Below are 17,786 nucleotides of genomic sequence, written 5' to 3'. Positions count from 1 at the left end.
TAGCATATTCCAGCAACCCTTGATCATTCTGCATTTAAATTTTCTTTTATGAACTTCCGAGTGATCTATTTGCAATTACAGGTGACCCAGATCCAGAGATATTTAAGGAATAGATCCAGTACTGTGGCCAAAGAGTGCATTGTTCCAGGGCAATGTCATCTCAGAGAGGAGCATTTTGAAGAAATGAGTGTTTCTTGTCTGAAATAGCCCACCCCCTTTATTTGCTTAGTTTTAGTGCTGTCCACATGGAGTATTGGTCATTGGTAGCAATGTAAACATTGCATTACTACACTGCATGCTTTCCCAGGTATCCATCCAAACTGTACATGGCTAGGGAGCACACACAGTGTGACCTTTTAAGTGCCCACGGTAGGGTAAATGGTTTTGCAGTTCCACTATTTCCTAAATAATTATGTAATTTCCTGTTGAAACTCATTGGACCCCCCCCCCCCCCCCGCTTTTCTCACTTTAACACAGCTGTTATGGCTAATGATCTTGTCACAGACATCAGGCAAGGAAAGATGTCTAAAAAGGATTTATCTTTACTGTCTATCCAGCCACCTTTCCCCAGCTGTTTAAAAGTTATCAGCTTTTTCAATGCCATTTTTAGATTAAGAGCTTCACTGTGTTCTGGTGTGCCATTCTGGAATAAAGAGGGCATGAACAAAAATAAAAGGCTGTGGTTAAAAAATTGATCATTTCTAATCAGAACTGAGAAAATGTACAAAAAACTGAGAGGATTGTGGCAGACCAACTTATTATCACACAAGGTTTCATGGGCTACAGCTCTCTTCATCAGATGCATCTGATGAAGGCCACAAAAGTTAATGCAGTAATAATTTTGTTAGGCCTTAAGGTGCCACAACACTCTGAGTTGTTTTTGCTACAGCAAAAACATAGCTACCCTTTCAGAAACTGAGGAAATATAGATATCCAGAACTTGCTATCCCAAGAATTTATTGGCAAATTGAATTGTGAGTGATGATTTGGGGGTGAATATATAGTAAGGTTTACTAACTTGGGTGGCTTTAAAAGAAGATTAGACAAGTTCTTGAAGAATAAGGGTATCAGTGGCTACTAGCCATGATGGCTTTGTTCCAGCAGTTTTATTATATTCTTAATGTGCCCCCAAGTACTGAATAATGCTGAAAAGTGGATAGACCTGGTCAGTGCTATTTTTCTAGAAAAAGACATGCCAGAACTCTCCACGAACAGCTCCCTTGTTCTCTTAGAATGCCAATGGCGCCCATTGAGTTGTGGCTGAAGAAAAAGCCCTGGACCTGCTTATAAAGCTTGGTTTTTTGAGAGATAGGAGGGTTGGAACCAAGCTGTTTTGTTTTTTTTAAATAAATTTTTATTAAGATTTTACAAAAAGGAAGGATAAAAATTCTCAAAATAAAAAGCCATACATTACAGAAAAAACAAAACACACAGAGATATAGAAAAAGAATCACAATTAATTAACAAAAAGTTAAATTAAACAAAAAACACAAAATTAAAAACAAATCCATTATTCCCAATAATCTCAAATTCATATACTTATGTTCTTGACCTCCTCACGCCTCCCCACTTTTGTATTCCCATATAAAAATTTAATTCAGCAAATTCTTACCCTTTTTCAAGTATTTTAACTTTATACCATAACATATTATACATCAATATTTTTAACCATTTATCAATACCTTTTTTACATAATCTTACTAACTTTTGTCACTAATTACCACTTATTACCAATCCAGGCATTTTTAACATTCATTAAGTTTGTAGTATTTCTGAAGATAGTCTTTAAATTTCTTCCAGTCCTCTTCCACCAACTCTTCTCCCAGGTCTCGGATTCTGCCAGTCATTTCCGCTAATTCCATATAGTCCATCAGCTTCATCTGCCACTCTTCCAGGGTGGGTAACTCTTGTGTCTTCCAATACTTTGCGATAAGAATTCTTGCTGCTGTAGTTGCATACATAAAGAAAGTTCTGTCCTTCTTTGGCACCAATTGGCCGACCATGCCTAAGAGAAAGGCCTCTGGCTTCTTAAGAAATGTATATTTAAATATTTTTTTCATTTCGTTATAAATCATCTCCCAGAAAGCCTTAATCTTTGGGCATGTCCACCAAAGGTGAAAGAATGTTCCTTCATTTTCTTTACACTTCCAACATTTATTGTCGGGCAAATGATAGATTTTTGCAAGCTTGACTGGTGTCATGTACCACCTGTATATCATTTTCATAATATTCTCTCTTAGGGCATTACATGCCGTAAATTTCATACCTGTGGTCCATAACTGTTCCCAGTCAGCAAACATGATATTATGACCAACATCTTGTGCCCATTTTATCATAGCAGATTTAACTGTTTCATCCTGCGTATTCCATTTTAGCAGCAAGTTATACATTCTTGAAAGTGTTTTAGTTTTGGGTTCTAACAATTCAGTTTCCAATTTTGATTTTTCCACCTGAAAACCTATTTTTTTATCCATGTTGTAAGCTTCTCTTATTTGAAAATAGTGCAGCCAATCTCGCACCTTATCTTTTAATTTCTCAAAACTCTGCAATTTCAATTTGTCTCCTTCTTGTTCCAATATTTCCCAATATTTCGGCCATTTGGCCTCCATATTGGACTTTTTGAGTGCCTTTGCCTCCATTGGTGACAACCACCTTGGGGTTTTATTCTCCAATAAGTCTTTGTATCTTAACCAGACATTAAGCAATGCTTTCCTGACAATATGGTTTTTAAATGCTTTATGAGCTTTAACCTTGTCATACCACAGATATGCATGCCACCCAAAAACATTATTGAAACCTTCTAAATCCAAGATGTCTGTGTTTTCAAGAAGCAGCCATTCTTTCAGCCAACAAAATGCGGCCGATTCATAATAAAGTTTCAGGTCTGGCAGGGCAAATCCACCTCTTTCTTTAGCATCAGTTAGTATTTTAAATTTTATTCTGGGCTTCTTGCTGGTTGGAACCAAGCTGGAAAGGTGTGCTTTTGGAAACAATTTTTTCCCTTTCACGAAGTACTTGAAATGTCAAGCAGAAAAGGAAATTTGCATGTTCATCCTTTTCAGTACTATTTGCAGCGCTCTTGCATTGTGACAAATCAAGAGATTGCACAACTACCAAGGACATAACGTACACATAACCACAGCACAATATAGTTAAAAAGAAGTGTGAGCATGGTGTTAACAGCTTGTGCTGTATAAACTGAGTTGTTTTTAGCCAGCATCTTTTGGTGTGGTGCCTGATGCATTTGTGTGTTTTAGCCCTTTTTCATTCAGCTGCTACCTTGCGCTGGTGGCTGAGTAGTGCAGCGTGTGCCACATGCGGCATTGCTAGAAACTGCACACCTAACCAAAGTTTAAATCTCATCCCTCTTCAATTCATAAAGAATGCTACAGCAGAATGAGGAGCCTCAGGGGGGAAATGGAATTATTGACTTTGTCAAAGCAGAACACTTTAATTATGGGCCCTCGTATAAAAGTCCCAGGATGAGCCCATTAAATCAATACAAATTAGAATTCAGAATTTATACATATAGTAGCAAGTCTTAATATACAGAGTATATTCATTTATGGACACTTATTGACTGTACCATAAAAAAACATTACTTCATGTAGGATGGTAATCTCATGCTAATACCAATTTTCTTCTAATGTATATATTTCATATTGTTGTCACAGACCAGGTATTGTCTGTTACACAAGCATAGCAATCCTGGGGTAGAACCACAGGCTAAGAGCCAGTACACATAAGAGAAGTTTTTTAGTCCCTTTTCTCTCCTCTCAATACAAAACCCCTAATTCCTGGGATAAATCTAATTATGCCTTCCCATTCATGGAAGGGCTTTTCATCCAGCAAACATTTCTGCTAACAGAAGAGAATGGGAGCTGATTTTCCCTGCACCACTGCAAGCCCCTCCAGAACTGATTGGTGATCTGCAGGAGGTGGGGTTTGCAGGTGCAAGGGCCAATCAACAAATCCATCTCTCACACTCTTATTTTACTGAAGCTCTCACCAGACCAAAGACTTTTAAAAGAAGATAACTACTTCCATTCACAACAGGGACACGGGTGGCGCTGTGGGTTAAACCACAGAGCCTAGGGCTTGCCGATCAGAAGGTCGGTGGTTCAAATCCCCGCAATGGGGTGAGCTCCCATTGCTCTGTCCCTGTTCCTGCCAACCTAGCAGTTCGAAAGCACATCAAGTGCAAGTAGATAAATAGGTACTGCTCCGGCGAGAAGGTAAACTGCGTTTCCGTGCGCTGCTCTGGTTCGCCAGAAGCGGCTTAGTCATGCTGGCCACATGACCTGGAAGCTGTACGCCGGCTCCCTCGGCCAGTAAAGCAAGATGAGCGCTGCAACCCCAGAGTCGCCTGCGACTGGCCCTAACGGTCAGGGGTCCCTTTACCTTTACCTTTTTACTTCCATTCACAGAAAGGCAGAATGAGATCCTTCAGCATTTCACAGATGATAACAGGGGTGCAGTTGTAGCACTCCTATTCTTACACTGCCTAAGCACACACACAAACACATACAAGAACACTGCATTGTGGAAGACTCTACTTTCTCTGTTGCATACTGTCTTTGTTTACACTGCAGTAGTCTTGATATAGAATCTAAAATACTATTTATTCTTTTGCTTAAAAATATATTTGAAAAAAAAAAACATAATTATATTACAATGTGTAATCAATTGTTCTAAATGTACCATAGCAGGTGCACTAGGTGCAGTGGCAGTCTGTGGTGCTTTAGCAGTTGTGTGAATGCCTTTACATAGAGGTGCACTAGAGATGAGATGCAACCACAACCTACTTAGGGATTTAGAGACCAAAGAAGCTGAACAAGTCTAGCAGCTATAGCAATTTTGAGAACATTTTTTTTATAGCACATTTCTAAATGTGGGAGTTTGCAGTCAAACATAACTATGCACAACTGCTTGTTAGTGCATGAAGGGGTTAAGGACCACAGAGTTATATTGCTGGATAGACTCAGTTAGGTCACACCCCCTCTTCTCTGGAGAGGAAGTGAACCCTTTCTACTTCCTTTATACTGTGTGTGTGTGTGTGTGTGTGTGTGTGTGTGTGTGTGTGTCTATATCTATCTATCATCTATCTATCTATCTATCTATCTATCTATCTGCAACCTGTAACCAACAAAGGAGTGTGTGTGTGTGTGTGTGTGCGCGCGCGCGTGTGTGTAAGCTTGCTTCTAAGCTTACAGCACGTTTGGAAATATATTCTGTATTTTTTACCCAAGAGTATTCTGCTACATAGAACAATGCATGACTGAGACCTCAAATCTGTAAGTAAAGCATTTAAAACTTATTTAACAGTGTGTGGTCTGTTCATGCAAGAGAGATAGAAAGAGGTCAGCTGCTGTGTGCAGCTGAAAGGGATTAAAAGGCCTAACAACCTATATTCCTAATGCTTTACTGTGCTGCTTATTTTTGTGAATCTAATACTCTGCTTTCTGTGTGCTAGCCCAGCGTTTTGAATCCAGGCAACCCGCTGATTCTTTTGTTGTTCACCCACACACGTGGGTCCACAGGGATTCTTACTTAATTCCCCACACTAAAGGGGAAAGGGGACAGTCATCTACCAGGTGCTGGGGCTTTCTGCAAATGGTAGGCATGTAATCAGATTCAGAGGAATACTAAATCCTGAGCTGAAGTAGGATGCCTCAGGGGGATTAGGAGCTTGTCAGAGATGAAGCACAAGGCTGCACAAGTCAAAGCACCAACCTCTGAAATGTTTCATGCTGCCTCAGCGATCCAAATGTCAGAAACATGCTGCACACTAGCATCTAAACGTGAAAATAATAACTCTTACATTTAATATATAAGGCATAGCACCAGGTGGAGGAAGAGAGGTTGGAGGGAGATCTCCATTGTGATGGATAAGTCAAGCTTGTACTCAGAGGGAATGTGCTCACCTGGAAAGCCAATCTCAATGCATACTCCAAATCAACTTCAAGTGTGCCTAGCACAAAAGCTCCTGGACATATTTTCCATTTGGCAAGTTTCTCATTCAGGGGCACTGGTGGATCTTGAGCCAAATTGGGCAGCCTGTGAAGCACTTTGAACTGAGGCAGACTGTTTTCGGAAGTACAAAATTAGAATCTGACTCAAAACATTTGGTCATTGCATATCCCTAGCAAGTGACCTCTCAAAATTCATCACACTATTTGTTGGCAGAGAAACCCCATTTCTAGAAGCATAAGGAAAAATAAAAATCTAGACATTTTCTTGAAAGGTTTTGCACTAATAAAAAAAATTATTTGACCAAAAGGTAGCATTTTTCCAATTTGTTTCTCCCCTTTAAGACTAGGATATAATATCCAGGCTTTTTGTGATCTATGATTTGTTTATCATTTGATTTGAGCATGGTGCCTTTTTATTAAAACAACAACCCTCCACTTTATCATCTTTGCTGCATTGTAAAGTCTCCACAAATTGTTATAAGGTTTAGGATTTGGTTTACAGCAGCAGTAATGACCTGGAACAAGCAAAAACTATATTTTATGGCTTGTTTTCTAGCTTTATCCCTCAATGCTTTATTTCAGATGTATAATATAGCTAACAAAGCTGTTATTAACTGGCTTGTTAAAGTGTATGCCAAAGGGTTTATTCTGCAGAGGCTTACACTAGACTATTAGGCCTTTTATCCCCCTTTGACAAAATATATCTTTAATTTGTTTTATGAGGTTGTGGTTGTTGTTGTTTTTTGTTATACACATTATATTTATTGTGGTAGCAAATAGGTTGCCTTCTGTTACTAAGCTGAAAGAATGAGAAATTAACTTTTTTATGTACTGTGTAGGTGAGAGCTGCTTTGCTGCAGGAAACTTTCCTGCCCAAACAGCACATTCTGGGAGGTGTGTGGCTGTCATGAGATGCATGGCTTGGGCATGCTGCAGGCCACGCAGTGAGTGCCACCTGGCATTTTGTCACCCCCCTCAATGGTGATACCTGGGGCGCACTGCACCCAACGCACACCCTTCCTCCGTCCCTGCCAATGAGGTGTCCTCAAGATGTTCTTGGACTACAACTTCCATCCTTCCTGACCATTGCTCATGTTCACTGGGGCTGATGAGAGCTGGAGACTAGTAACATCCAGCTACCTGGACACAGAGTATACAAAAATGTGCAGTGATGTTATCTTTAGTTTCCTATTGCCCTCTTCCACTTCACTGGCTGCCTCTAGCAGGGCATGGAAACCTGCTTGCCTGGGGATCATGTTGGGCTGCTCATCTTCTGTGGAGCAGACCAGGAGTAGGAGAGGAACCTCGAGAATGGATTACTGCAGTGCACTCTATGTGGGGATGCCTTTGGCCCTGGTCTAGTAGCTCCACCTGGTACAGAATGCAGCAGCTAAACTAATGATGGGGCCATATGGCTGGCAGCATGTGACAGCCTTTGCTAAAACATCTGCACCGGCTGTTCTTAAGCTGTACAAAGCCCTAAACAACTTAGATCCAGGATACCTTCAGAGCTGCCAGAGCCCTTATTCTGTATCCCAGCTTAGCCACTGGGATCATCTAGAGCAGGCATAGGCAAACTCGGCCATCCAGATGTTTTTGGCCTACAACTCCCATAATCCCTAGCTAGCAGGACCCAGTGGTCAGGGATGATGGGAATTGTAGTCTCAAAACATCTGGAGGGCCTAGTTTGAGGAAGCCTGATCTAGAGGAGCAGTGTTACTTGCTCCTCCCCATGTCTCAGAAGCCCAGCTGAGCTGGATGTTGCACATTTGGTGTCACCCTACCCACACTATGGAGCACTTTTCCAGCAGGCATCCTCACTGCTAACCTTCAGGTGTCTCTTGAAGACTTTTTTTATGTTGTAAGCATTTTCAGTGGTTAATTTTAAAAAATAATAATGAGCCAGCCATTATTGTGGTTATTGTATTGTATTGTGGTTATTGTATTGTTTTACGATATTTTAGGTTGTGCACTGCCTTGATACGTGAGTGGGTGGTATATCAAAACTTTTATAGATAAACAAACCACGACAGTGACAGCATTCCCACCTGCAGAGTGTTTTTGGAAGTACTTCTGTCTTGGGCCCTTTTGTTACTTCCTTGCGGATGCAAACTGAACAAGAAGTCAAAAGCAAGCGTTTCTTCGTTTCTAGTAGTTTTCTTTTTGCCTTTAGCTCAGACATTGTAATGATAACTGGGAAATTCCCCCCCCCCCCCCAATCGGGAGGAACCAAGTGGTTCAGAGGTTAATTGCTCCTCAAAGAGCACTATCTTGGTGGTGTCTTTGGACCTTTTGAATTAGGAATTCTGCCACTGTATTAGATATGGGCAAATTTGTCAAAGAAGTACTGCTTGATATATATTGTAAATTATGGCCTTGTAGTTGAAGGGTCGTTTTCTTTCCTCATTTTGCAGCACGCCAATGCCAACCAATGGCTATATAACACAAGTGAGGGGGACTTCCTGGCCTTTTTAAAACCCTACAATAACTTGTGGGCATGTTTTATATCGTTCCTGACCCCTACAAAGCTATATTTTCATCTCTCTCATGTTTTAAGACAAAATTTCCATACAGAACTTAATATAGAGTATTAACTTCTTTTCTTGTCTCTCCGTCAGCTGAATGCATATACCTGCATCTCTTTTCCTACCGCAGCCATACACATTTCAAATTACAGTGCTTGAAGTCAGTGGATCAACCCTTATATTTTTTCCTGGCTATAAGTATCACACGGGCATTTAAACATGAGAAGCTGCCTTATAGGTCAGACCATCAGTTTCTCTAGCTCATTACAGTGGTACCTCGGGTTACATACGCTTCAGGTTACATACGCTTCAGGTTACACACTCCGCTAACCCAGAAATAGTACCTTGGGTTAAGCGGGAGGCCCCATTAGCTAAAGTGGTGCTTCAGGTTAAGAACAGGTTCAGGTTAAGAACGGACCTCCGGAACGAATTAAGTACTCAACCCAAGGTACCACTGTATTGTCAATACTGACTCTAAGTGTCCCCCCGAGGCTTCAGACAGAGGACATCCCCATCCTCAGCTGAAGATCCCAGGGATTGAACCAGGACAGGAGCAGTTGGAGAAGTGCCACGCTTCTGCCTTCCTGACAGCAGACTGCTGCTTATTGGGGTGGTACAGGGGTGAAGTCAGGGGTTCAGAGGTGCACCAGCAGGAGTGCTGGATTGGCTTTGCCAGTGTGCTTGCACAGTCCCAATCTCGCCACCATCTCCCTGCCCCCTTGCAGTAACTGCATCCCACACACATACCATGCCAGCTGCTCTGCTCCTGAATCTGGGACCTTCTGTATTGAAAGCACATGGTCTATGGCTTATCTGTAGCCCTTCCTATCAAACTGGAAAAAATTCATTGGGAGTTAAGCTCATCACAGCTGTTCCCTGTTATTGCATGTTCCATGCATTGGGGGGAAAACCTCAATATATTCCTAACATTTCAAGGGAGAAAGTTAGAACCAATCCTTTCAAAAACCACACTGTTGAGAATATTTTTTTTCTTGGTGTGCTTTAAGAGAAGCTTTCTGAATACCAAGAGCTGAGGGAGCCTTGCCAACATATTTTGGCCTCGAAAAAAGGGTATCACCTGCCCTGCTTTTTAAACATTCTATTGTCCACATCATGATCAGGTGATTGTTTGCAGAACATACTAGCAAATACCCTTGGCCTGGGATTAGCTGAACAGCTGCTTCAATGTGATATCACTCCTTCACATTTGCACACTCATTATGGGAACTGATATGCTGGTATTTAAGTGGATTAAGGCCTTTTTGGGAGCATATTTAGCCAATGAAAGCAATCCGTTAATAAGCCATTCCAAATACTCTGAGGAATCCCTTTTAGAAGGAAATCATTATTATTAGAGTCGGCCTATTGTTTACCTATTATGTCTGACTGAAAATATATTTGCAGTTGGTTGTTAGTGTGGGGGCAGTGAGGGTATGACATATTGAGCCTGAATGAAAAATTGAATCACAGCTGAAATTTTATGAAGTATTTGCCAGCTAGTCTGGAAACTCAGCATTAGGGAAATGTCTTTTTAAAAAAGGTTTATCTAATGCACAGCTCATCATAAGGTGTAGGTTTCCCATCAGATGACAGAGCAAGGGCACTGCAATTGAATGTGGATGACGAGAAACACGTATTGTATGAATCCCTAGGTAATGCTTGTGGTTTCTCCACAGTGAAAACAGCTAAGCCTAAATTGCAGGTTGTGGAAAGAAATTGCCTTCAGCTTCTGGGGATGAACAAAACCTCCCCACAACAGCTGGCCTTTTGTTTCCGAATTTCATTCTTCTATATCTCTGGCCACTTTCATCCCCAGAAGTGTTGACTGCTTATCTGGCATGATGAAAGGGAATGCATCAGTGCTACATAACAGAGGATTTTGCATTCTTTCTTTGTACATAAAGCATTGGGAAAACACTCAAGTGAAGACCAGTTCAGTACATGGCCAAATGTCAGTTTACTTCAGGGTGAAAAAGATTAATCTAGCATAGATAAATTCTGTGTGCTATATGGATACAGGTAACTATGTTTGGTTATGAGTGTCAGATGCCTCAGACTTTGAGACATTTTATCATAGTCTCACTGCTTTATCTGCAGCAAGTTCGTAAAATTATTTTTGTTCCTCTATGAAATGAAGAGAGGGTCAAGACAGGAATAGGATTACTTCTCCAAAGTGATTTTTCCTCCTCCTCTCAAATGATAGAAACAGCTTGCAATGTATAAATGGTAGCACAAACTTTACTTTGCTTCAGGTGTATGTGTCAGGAAACCACTAAATTGGTGTTCATACAATCTCTCTCAACCATTCAGTTAATTTATGAGAGGAAACAATACCACCCTGAGATCTTTTGATGAAGGGTAGCATATAAATTTAATAAGTAAAATTGCCCCAATTGGCTACTTTCTCCCCCCCTCCCCCAATTAGTGGCTGAATATTCATTGCTGGGAGAATGGGCGCCTATGCATGTATTAGCCCCTTGGTGTTATGAAGAATCCCAATTGGACAGCAGGCTCATCAGAATTGGGGTCTGGCCATCATGGTTTCAATGAATGTATGGAGAAGTTCATAGGAACTTTGAAAGCCAGTATGACATGGTGGTGAGTGCACTGGACTAAGACTGGGTTCAAATCTCGACTCAGTTGTGAAAGTCATTGGGTAACCTTTAGCCAAGTACTGCGTCTTAGTCTAATCTAGCTCACAGGTTATTTTGAGGATAAAAGTCAGGGGAAGTACCATGTACGCTGCCAAGATCTCCTTAGATGAAGAACAGGGAATTTTTATATATGTATATATGAATTTGTATGTATGAAGTTAAAAATGATACAACTTGTGTCACCAACTGTACTTACAGTATATGGAGGTTATATGTCATGATAAATAAGTTAATGGTGTTTGCTTGTTATGTAGGGATTGGAGCACACCTATTGCTCAGGGTATACCTGTTGAAGTTAGACCAAGAGGTATAGGACCACTTCAGTAGCTTGCAGTAAATGGCTTTTCTGTGCCCAAGGTTTCTGGATATCCTCCACCAAGATTAGCAGGTACTAGCTTGAAGGCTACTGTGAGAATCACATATTAGGTAAGGCAGATGTGAGCTGATTTTCAAACCTGGGCTTAGAAGCCTTTGGGAACACTATAGTGACATTATGTTGTAACCTGGGTGAATTCACAGAGACTGGTTCTGTTAATTATGAAGTAGAACAGAATATAGTGGTGAGGCACGCTGTGGTGAACATATTTCGCCAGTAAAGAACTTCAGTGGATCCTGATCTGATTCCTGGCACAATTCAAGAGTGCTGATTTTGCCCATGAAGTCCTAATCAGACCCATCTGAACCTCCACCAGCTGACCCTGGGGCCCTTCTCTGAGCCACTGCTTTTTCAAAAACAATGCAGATGGCTACCAGGATAGGACCCTTTCTGTGGTGGCACCCCAGTTAAGGAACTTATTTCGCATATGCTGCTGGTGCCATTATTACAAGTCTTTCTGGTTCAGCCAAGCCTTTAAAACAGAAATGGGGAGTGTGCAGCTCTTCAGAAGCTGTTGGACTCCAGTTTCCAACAGCATCAGCCACCATGGCCAATAGTCAGTGATAATGGAAGTTGCAGTCCGGCAGTATCTGGAGGGCCACAAGCTCCCCAACTCTGCTTTAAAGGAATTTAATATTGATTTGTTTTTACCTGCTGCATTTGTTGGTCTCTTTTATTCAGTGCCAGATTTATGTGTAAGCTAAACAAGCCATAGCTTAGGGCCCCAATCTCTTGAGAGCCCCACTCTCTTGGGGACCCCCAAAAAAATTAAAGAAAAAAAACTGGATGTATATTTCCAAAATATAAGATAAAAAAACAAATAAAATAAAACCTACATACAGCAACAATGTTTTGTGTTGTGTAGACTCCTATGATGTAAGTAATGAGCCCCGCCTGCTAGCCCTACTCCCTAAAATATCACTGGTTTGCTCATTTCTATATACAGTGGTACCTTGGTTTATGAACTTAATCTGTTCCAGAAGTCCGTTCTTAAACCGAAACTGTACTTAAACCGAGTCACGCTTTCCCTAATGAGGCCTCCTGCCGCCGGTGCCCTTCCACTGTTCGGATTGTGTTCTTAGACCGAGGTAAAGTTCGCAAACCGGGACAACTACTTCTGGTTTTGTGGAGTTTGTAAACCAAATCGTTCATAAACAGGACTGTTCTTAAACCGAGGTACCACTGTATAGGGTGCCTACATTCTGCATGGACTGGTTGCATGGCAACATGTAGCATACAGCTGCAGACTGCAGTGCAGCACAGTTGAATGTAGGTCAAGCTGTTGTAAAAGGTAAAGGTAAAAGGACCCCTGATCATTAGGTCCAGTCATGATCGACTCTGGGGTTGTGCGCTCATCTCGCTCTATAGGCTGAGGGAGCCAGCGTTTGTCCACAGACAGTTTTTCCAGGTCATGTGGCCAGCATGACTAAGCCGCTTCTGGAGAAACCAGAGCAGTGCATGGAAACACCGTTTACCTTCAAAGTGGTTCGGTACCTATTAATCTACTTGCACTTTGATGTGCTTTCAAACTGCTAGGTTGGCAGGAGCTGGGACCAAGCAACGGGAGCTCACCCCGTCATGGGGATTCGAACCACTGACCTTCCGACCGGCAACCCTAGGCTCAGTGGTTTGGACCACAGCGCCACCCGCGTCCCTTCAATATAGCATATATTCAACACAAAAAACAGCGACAATTTGTTGTTGAAAGGACAGCTGGACATATAAAGGGCCCCATTACCTTCAGTAGCTTTGGGCCTCATCAAACCTAAATCCGGCCCTGCTTTTATTAGACTTGTTTTAGAATCATAGAGTTGGAAGGGACCCTAGTTCAATCCCCTGCAATTGTTTCATTGCTGTTGCTGCATGTAATGTAAGTAAATGCACCCTGATTTGTAGAGCTGTGGGAAAGCAGGACCCCCAGCTGCTGCTGCTGCCATCCTCCAGGTCCTCCTCATCTTGTCAGCCATGGTACCCCCGCCACTCCACAACACGCTATAAGATTTATTTATTTTTGCCTGTGCTTCTCTCTGTAGAGAGTTGTCATCCGTATTTCCATTTTTAAAGAGGGGCATTTGTGTGCTCGCAGCATCTCCAGCTTTCTTACATTAATGGCAGCACAGGTTTCTATGTCTCTGCAGGGTCTATTTCTGTAGAAAGTGTAAAAAATAAAAATAAAATAAAATCCGCTTGCAGATAAAGGAAGATTCTCCTGCTGATACTCTTGGCAGGCGCATAGGGAGAAAGTGGTAGACTGCTTTCATAGGACTGATGAATCATAGATCAAAATTTTCTGCCTAGAGACACCTATGTTAAAAGTCAGAAGAAAAGCAATCTCAAGGGATCCTTATATTCGGAAAGTCTGGAGATAATTTTTGGCCCACGAAAGACAGGAACACCTTTGAGAAATAGCCATGCATAGCACATCTGCAGGTGTCAGTAGGAGAGAACAAAATATGCCAGGTTTTGGCTTGATGCGGCTTGTGATTATTATTTTTTTGCTATGATTTATGCTAAATCTTATTCTCCCTGAAATTGCTCCCATCCTCACAGCTTGGACACAGAAGGCACCTTGGATGCCGTTTGTTCCGGGGTTTGTTTGTTCTTTTAATATTTTAAGTGTTTGGCTTTGGTGGAAGGTATTTATTGTGAAATCTTAAGAGAAGAATATACAAGGTAACAGCTTGTGTGCCAAGCTGAAGACAGGTACAGTTAATAGCAGTGATAATATAAGCCTCTGAAAATTGTTTTCTGCAGTCGCAAATCTGACAGACCATTTTGCTGCAGCATTTTGAATGTGCTGCTATGATGCAGATTATAAAATTGTATGGGTCCCTGTTATGCTGTTTCTCTACCTGCATGAGAACTTTAGCTTAACAGGTTCCATCTGTTTCTGAACCACAGCGGGTGTATTAAGTTTGTTTAAAGGTAGCCTTGTTTTCACATGGCTAATCAGTTATCCCAAGGAGCTCATCTCTTTTCATGACCTGAAACCTTGTTGTTTTCATCTCAGACATGCTGGTTTCTTTGATGCTGTGTGCCTGTTGCCTGTACTGCTCTGCTGTGTCTTATCGGAGAAAACAACAAATGATCCTGACCCAGTTGTCATACTGTGTATATTTTATACTCAGCCAATACCTCATCCCTTCTTCCTTTTTCTGATGGTTTGGGGACATTATGTGCCAACCAACTTATTACTGGCATTTTCAACAAGCATATAAATAAGATGGAGCTAGCTAGCATGTTTCTTGGTTTTTATTTTTGTGCTAGTTTCCCGTCACCTTTACAAACAAACCAGAAATATGTTGGACTAGGGATGAGCAAATAATCTGAGGCTCTTTTCAGATTGGCACTTCTCCAAGTCCTTCCTCCCGAAAAGATTTCAGGGGTGGGGGGAGGAAACACAAAATGTCCAGAGCTATCTGAGTGTATATGTGTAAGAAGACATCGTTTTCCACTCCACCCTGTATTTGCCACATGTGGTACTGTTTCCATTCTGCTGCAGTTCATCTTCCACCATAAACTACATTAGCTATCTGCTGTGCTAGGTTTATGTAATGTAAAATGTAAGTTGTTGTTACGTTATTCCACCCCATTCATTTTATGCATAAGAAATGCAATGCAAATTGATAAACATAATCAATTTCTTTTTGTTTGTAAACTGAAAGCAACAACAACCATGAATAATAAACATATCCACTGGATTGATTTCTATTGCTGACATGGTATGAATAAGTGAACATGAGTAATTTCTGTGCCCGTTTTCATTGGAATTATCCAAGATCCCTATCTGAGTGACTCAGAAGAGTCACCTCTTTCCCTCCCTCACTGCCCATGTCTCCTTCCCTGAAAAGAGATAATTCTGTTTGGTTTGCATTTTAAGTAAACCTGTTTAATTTAGTTTCCCGAAACAATTCACAAACCAAAGCATAGCTGCCCTTTGAAATTAGCTTTTTATAAATCTTGTGATCCAGTTTTCTAACACCCTTGCTGAAAGTGTACAAAAATGCATATATTCAGGGACGTATGCATTAAAATGAATATATTAATGAAAATAACATACACAAATGCATTATATTGGGGAAAATTGCTTGCAAAAATATGTATATTAGAGAAATGTATACTACAGTCTTGCTAATATCCCGTAGGACTTTACAAAAATGTTATTTCTTTATGTATTCCTTATGTTTCACCAAGTGCTCACAGGGCAGATTACAAAAATATCACAATTGAAATAGGTAGAAATTACATTAACAATTGTAAGACAAAACCTCAAAATTAACCAATGGGCAGAGTTAATGTGGTGAACTTAACTTATGATTGGGAAAACGAGAGAAACAGAAGTTGATAGGTTCATACATCCCCATTGCAAAGCTATCTCTGCCACCCTCCTGCCTCCAAAGAACCTTGTGTTTCCTTTAACTTCACACAAGGAGTAGGGAGGACAGAACAGCACCAAATCCCTTTTCTGCACTCCCATTGCTGTGACTGCTATTTCCTTCCCTATTCTCCACCTGAAGGTAAGGAAAAGAGAAGGAGGGGAACAGTGTTTGAGGAGTAGCTGTGACAGGAGAGGGACGAAAGTCAGAAGCTATTTTCCAGCAGAAATATCCGAGCTGCAGGTGTGTGTGTGTGTGTGTGTGTGTGTGTGTGAAAGCGAGACAGACAGACAGACACACAGACAGACAGACAACCTTTTAAGAATCCAAGAAGTTCGTTTCTGAGCTAACTTTGACCAAGCTTCCCAACATACCAAGATTCAGCCTCTCTTATGCATTGACTTTACACAGAGATACCAGCAAGGTGCATCATTATTTCTCAGCATTTTCCACTTGTCTTCAAGTTCCTTTCTATGTAGTAAAAAAAAAGAGAGAGGGGTATTATTGCCTATGGGACTGAGTGAAGTTTTCCCCTTTCCTGCCATGCATTGTGGTACTGAAAAACAATTAAGCTTCTCAGGTTCTGATTTTGTTGTTGTTGTTTCTATCTAAAGTACCCATCACACCAATGGGAGGGATGCCTGAGGACATTGATAATTTGGTACTACCGATTATGATGCCACCTTCTCCACTGATGTATGGGTAGAAGCATAGGTATCCATCGGATTTTACATTTCTTCATATGCACTGAGACAGATCTCAGGTCAGAAAAGTAGTTTAATGCATTTAAAATGTGTGTTATTTGAGACAGAAACACAGTTAGAAATTAGTGCTTTGAGATAGAGGTATGTTCAAAAATACGTATTTAAGTATGTATTGAAATGCAAATGTTCATGCACATAACCCCTTCCCCCCCATTAATGCAGAAATGCAATGAAATGGAATGACGATATGTGATAGTTAATAGAGTGATCTGTCCGTCCCTAATCCATGATCAATCATTCATTATGCCTCTGAGCCCATTTTTACAGATTGTGAAGGCATAGAGGTTATATTTTTCAGCGAACTTTTATTGTCTGCAAATGAGCTAGATGGAGAGGCTCGGATTTTTGTAGTTATTTTGTGATACCACGGAAGCAGAACATTCACAGGGTTGGTCCTACGATTAGGCAGAGTGATGCAACTGCCTCAGGCAGCATATGCTGGGAGGTGGTAGTACCTCTCACTTCTTCCCCTTGAGCTTCCCGACCAGATCCTTCTGTTGGGGAGGAGAACTGTGTGTCATGCAGTTTCTCCTCCACTCTTATAACTGTCTTGATTACCCTCAGGGGCAGTGCAGGACCTCATTGGTAGTATTGAAGTAGAAATGAGGAATATTTGTGGAATGAGTGTGTGCATGTGCCATTTTGTCATTTGCCTGAAGCAGCAAAAAGTATTGGGCCAGTCTTGAACATTCTGGTCAAAACATTTTCTATTTTCATGTAATTTTCTATGATTTTTTAAAATTATTATTACTTTACAGTACTTGATTCAATTTTTAAACTGTATATTATTGAAATTTTAAAGGAATTAAAAAACACTGGGAAATAAAATAAGATATATTAATAGCACAAAGCAAAACAAAAACAAAACATTGAAAACAACGTAAAGAGTGCATGTATATGATGGATGACTGACATCGGACACATGTACCTGTGCTAGGCCAATTCTTCTCATTTGCTACATTTTGTTGATTCAGATTGTCTGGTTTTGTTTTGTTTTGTTACTTTTGATTTTGAAACTGTTTCTTTGATTCTTTTCTTTGTGACATTTTATTATTAAAGAACTGTGCCTAGTACATGCATATTTTTAGCTATTCCTGATAGTAAATAAACATGCACTAG

General features: G+C 40.8%; 1 protein-coding gene across 2 annotated transcripts in view; it reads left to right on the top strand.

The window, feature by feature from the left end:
• KHDRBS2 (KH RNA binding domain containing, signal transduction associated 2) overlaps positions 1 to 17,786 on the top strand; it is a 336,381-nt gene that overhangs the window by 158,990 nt on the left and 159,605 nt on the right. The window lies entirely within an intron of this gene.

Source organism: Podarcis filfolensis, assembly GCF_964270895.1.
Source record: "Podarcis filfolensis genome assembly, chromosome: 3".
Lineage (NCBI taxonomy): Eukaryota > Metazoa > Chordata > Lepidosauria > Squamata > Lacertidae > Podarcis > Podarcis filfolensis.
Note: the sequence above shows the minus strand (reverse complement) of the source record. Positions and strands in the feature narration are given on the sequence as shown.